At 47.6% G+C, this 5,000-nt stretch overlaps 1 protein-coding gene across 12 annotated transcripts in view; it reads right to left on the bottom strand.

The window, feature by feature from the left end:
* The window catches only part of LOC125031178 (longitudinals lacking protein-like), an 87,064-nt gene extending 84,123 nt beyond the window's left edge, over positions 1-2,941 (bottom strand). For 11 of the 12 annotated variants that reach the window (XM_047621761.1, XM_047621764.1, XM_047621769.1 and 8 more), the window contains exon 1: positions 2,281-2,412. The gene's annotated coding sequence lies outside the window, so the exon portion shown is untranslated. Of the gene's footprint in view, positions 1-2,280; positions 2,413-2,823 lie in introns of those variants that run through there. The other variant, XM_047621763.1, reaches the window with a different exon arrangement.
* Between the last annotated feature and the right edge of the window lie 2,059 nt (positions 2,942-5,000).

Genomic DNA, 5,000 nt, shown 5'->3' with positions numbered 1-5,000 from the left:
TTCTGAAAAGACCAAATGGTATAAAAGGTATAATCTGAAGATATGACAGACGTATAGGCAAGGCACAAGTAAGGCGTTAACGCGGGATAACATGTGCACTGAAGTAATCAGCAGGTGTGCTTGATATATTCGCGTGGGTTACAAGTGTAACGTGGAAAAAAAACTAAGGGTTATGTGTCAAAAGTTTAACAGGTACACTAAGCTTTAGTACAGGTGTACGCTTGTTAAAAGTTCCAAAAATATCCTGTGAATCAATGATAACACTATATAGAGAAAGTGACATGAGGGGCATCGACGAAGGCAATAAAACATAACTACACATGTCACTAGAGAATGGTAAACATGTGCGTTGAATATGAAAAAGTTGTAGGAATGGGGATATGAAAACAGGTGAGGAACGACAGGTGTTCTAAGGGAACAGGCGAACGGCTGACACAAGCACTCGGTAAAGATTAACAAACATTTACATATAAGAAATGAATGAAAAAGAGGTGTAGTGACGGCAGAGGATTACGATAACAGGCGTACTTTAATGAAGCCCGAAATAAAGTCTGGATCAAAGGGAACCTACGAGGCATAACTAACTTACCGATAAATAATGACCGTGACGAGATAATCCACAGTCTAGTTCGACAAGGGACAAGCGAGAAAACCAATAATAAGCAAAGGTAATGGTTAAAAGCTGCCAAGTGTAATGGTTTTAAGCCGTCAACTATAATGGGAGTGTATAGGCCTTCTGAAGGAGTAATCATGAGGCGTAATGCCCGCGTAATGGAATAGATAATAGGCATAATTTTAAAATGTAATGGCAAATTTAATGGGTAATTTAAGTCCCGCTAATGCCAGGTGTCAAATGTAAATGGTCAAGTACTGCCAAGGATAATGAGCTTATCTGTCAAGCGTAACCGGAGTTTTCCTCCCCACCCCACTTCTCTCCCCCCGTCTCTCACACTCTCTCTCTCTCTCTCTCTCTCTCTCTCTCTCTCTCTCTCTCTCTCTCTCTCTCTCTCTCTCTCTCTCTCTCTCTCTCTCAAATAGTTGTCAGTGATTATGAGTTTCTGGGTTTACAAATGTAGGAAGTGAAAATGTAATACGCGTATGAACCGAATAAAAAGACAAGAAAATATGAAAAAGGATACACGGGTGTACTGGAAGCGAGGAGCTGATACATGACTGACAGCTGACGAGAGAGATAACTTAAGTCTAGCACACCGGATGACGAAACGCACTGAAGCACCACGTGAAGCGCAGCACGTGTGCTCATGTACTCGATGAAGTGTTGCTGCTGTACTGTACACCACGTACAATAGAGATGGCAGGTGTTTGGCAAGGGAAGCGAATAAAAGACATGTATCCTTCTGGGGCCATGGTTACACAGGGTACAGGTGACACATGCACTGGCCGAAGGATGGGGTGATTCACTATTGGATAACAGATACAATGAGTGTGGGATGACAGGTGTACTGGATGCAGGCTGACACATGTACTGGGTGTGGGCTGACGTTGCCACAATGGCGTCCCTTGTTTGGATTAGGGGAAAAAAAACGACAAATTTCTTTCGGCCTACACAAACGCAGGTTTTAAAAAGTCGCCTTCTTTCTTTCCACGTATGCTGCGTGTCTATGTCAATTCGAAATGGTCAAAATGCGGAAGATTTGACACACCACGCCTCGCCTTGTCACACTTATACGCCGCTGTTTTCCCGTCTCACGAATGCACTTTTCCACTACAAGTCACCCTCACTCGCACGAGCCGTAATCCGTACAATCCGTGCCATTACCAGCACCACAATCTTCACTGCGCTCATCACTTTGGCTGGAAATTATTAGCAGCAAAAATGAGTCGATAATCTGTCACCGTGTTGAAAATCGATCTATTTTTGGTCCTCACCGGAGAAGTGTTGGAAGTTTATTCCCGTTACCAACACTTGTTTCTCTTGGAGACACCACACCTACAGCCCGAGACCGAGCCTCGTGAGCACCATACACCACCGGGGCACACGTACATATACGCACACACTTGTACATGCACATGTACATATACACCTGTGAGAGAGAGGAGAGAGAGAGAGAGAGAGAGAGAGAGAGAGAGAGAGAGAGAGAGAGAGAGAGAGAGAGAGAGAGAGAGAGAGAGAGAGAGAGAGAGAGAGAGAGAGACGGGGGAGGATGGAGACAAGAGAGAAAAGGGGAGAAGATGAAAATGTGGGGAAACACAAACAGCAATTCTTTCGAGAGCCCTACAGGACCGACCCGGTTTGAGGAAACTCGAGCCTCACCATACCACGGTTTCCGGGAATGTGAGGTTCCTTGTAGACACTTCCTCCTGCACCAGCCTCGTGCACCGGCTGTCAATGCCTCGGACGATCGTTGGGCACTTATGGTTCACCACACTCACCACTGGACTGTCACCACCTACACCACCATACCACCACTGCTCGTCTGCACGTAAGCGAGTCAGACGACATACTTCCACTGAAAAGCACCACGGAGCCACTCTACGGGTTATTTACACGCCACAGCAGCTGTTTCAGAGGCTGTGGAGCATTGTCAGCACCGTGATAGGAGTCCAGCATCCAGTGAGGGGGAGGCAGGTCGCCATCCACCACCACCACCTCCACCTCCTCCACCATCGCCGCGTCAGCCAAACCAGACAGCCAATGGCACCTCCACTTCTCCCGGCCCGTCGCCGCCTTCCATGAGCTCTGCACGGGCCTAAATTCCCCCCAGGGCCATGGACTATGACCTGACCTCTCTGCTAGCACAAAGCACGAAGGCAGCAAGCGCCCTACGCCCCAGATATCGGTAAATATACGCCGAGGCTTACCTCATCTGTACTGACAGGACGCGGAACGAGAGGAGCGCGAGCCCTCTGTCGGCGGCCGGACCAAGCTGCCGTCCCGGGAGCGGCCGCGGCTTCCACCTCAGCAAGACACGCGGCGGCGGCGGCGGCGGCGGGCGCTCGGCTCGGCCAACTAACTAGCCTGCACTTGTCTACACATGCCGGGGAAAACGCACACAACATTTGGCGACACGTGTATGTGTGGCAAGGAGTATGGGGAGGGAAGGGGATAGGGATGTCGTGGGACAAGAATAGGGTGGGGGGAGGCCGTCGTGGAATTTGCGTGCAGGGCTCAATGTACTGGTCCGGCTTTTGAATTAACACGCCATATACGCAAACGCAACCGTCGATCTATCACAATTGCAATCATGTGTCACTTTATGTCAAATATACCTCCAGTATCCTTCGATATTTGGCAGTTTGTTCTGCTTAGCCATTTTTCTGAGGGAACATCTTCGAAGAATGCAAGTAATTAAATATGCCTAAAAACAGCCCTCGCACAAGTACACCCAAATATGTATCAGCGTATATACCTTCTCATATATATATATATATATATATATATATATATATGTGTGTGTGTGTGTGTGTGTGTGTGTGTGTGTGTGTGTGTGTACATACATACATACGTGTATATATATATATATATATATATATATATATATGTGTGTGTGTGTGTGTGTGTGTGTGTGGAGAGAGACAGAGGGAGGGAGGGAGAGAGAGAGAGAGAGTGAGAGTGAGAGAGACGGGAGAAGAGAGAGAGAGAGAGAGTGAGAGTGAGAGAGACGGGAGAAGAGAGAGAGTGAGAGTGAGAGAGACGGGAGAAGAGAGAGGGGAAGTGAGAGAAACCGGGAGAGTGGGAGAGATAGAGAGTGAGAAAGAGAGAGACAGGCAGACAGAGATTAAGCACAGGCGCATATGCTTACCACGACGCGTAGCCGTTTACACAAAGTCAACATTTACTTCACACGGCAACGTCAGTCCGATGTCCACACGTCTCAACTTGGGACGGAGCCCGTGGCTGGCACATGCACGTGTGGCTTACATGAACACAGCTGTTAACCATGATCCCCGGCCAGTGCAAATAGCGACTGTGCTGCTTGCTTCCAGCGACCACATTTTGATCATTGCAACCCATTTGTGTGGCACATGAAGGAGGCATTGCAAGACGGAGAATGTAGGCCTATGACTTACTGGCTGGCGCAGGAGATCTCTTCCCCAAATCCTTTGGTGCACGTTCACCCAGACGCAAGTGGCGGGTTTTGGATACTGTTAGAGGGAAAGTGGTATTACTGGTGTACACTCCTTGAAATGGGTTACCGTCAGTATATATCCGCATAGCCATGCATCACGAAATATATTTTTCACCCCCAGGTTACATACATTCATACATGCATACATGTACACACACACACACACACACACACACACACACACACACACACACACACACACACACACACACACACACACACACACACACACACACATACACACACACACACACACACACACACACACACACACACACACACACACACATATATATATATATATATGTGTGTGTGTGTGTGTGTGTGTATGTATGTATGTATATATATACATATATATATATATATGTATATGTATATATACTTGTGCATGTGTGTGCGTATGTATGTACATATGGATTGAAGGGCATAAGTAGTGTAGTTGAATAAATGAAAACCGAGAATACTAATACCAATAAGCTTAGAAGACCTGGCGATTAGGGCTTTGAGTTTTTTTCTCCCTCATGGAGTGAGGTAATGCCATCATTGCACTGCGTCATGAGCCCCTGGTCTCCCATGGAAATATTAGAGTAGAGCGAGGACCGGCGGTAATTTAAGGTGCAACGGGCAATGGGTGTCAAGAGGGCCGAGACTTGGCACATGTTTGTCTTACGCAAGAGACGTGGTTCTCGCTAGGCCGACTACACTTCCCTTTGGCATATCGACCGTCAACAAACGAATAATTCCTTAGATGCCGGAATGATGTTGTCTGAAGTCGGATCCAACAGCAGGGGCTGAGACATGAGTGTGGTTGCTGGGCGCAGAGAGAGGAGAGAGAGGGAGAGAGGAGAGGTGGGGGCGGGCGGGGGAGAGGGAGAGGATGGAGAGAGAGAGAGAGAGAGAGAGAGAGAG

Source organism: Penaeus chinensis, chromosome 12, assembly GCF_019202785.1.
Source record: "Penaeus chinensis breed Huanghai No. 1 chromosome 12, ASM1920278v2, whole genome shotgun sequence".
Classification (NCBI taxonomy): Eukaryota; Metazoa; Arthropoda; class Malacostraca; order Decapoda; family Penaeidae; genus Penaeus; species Penaeus chinensis.
The sequence above is the reverse complement of the archived record's forward strand: the minus strand, read 5'-3'. Positions and strand labels throughout refer to the sequence as shown.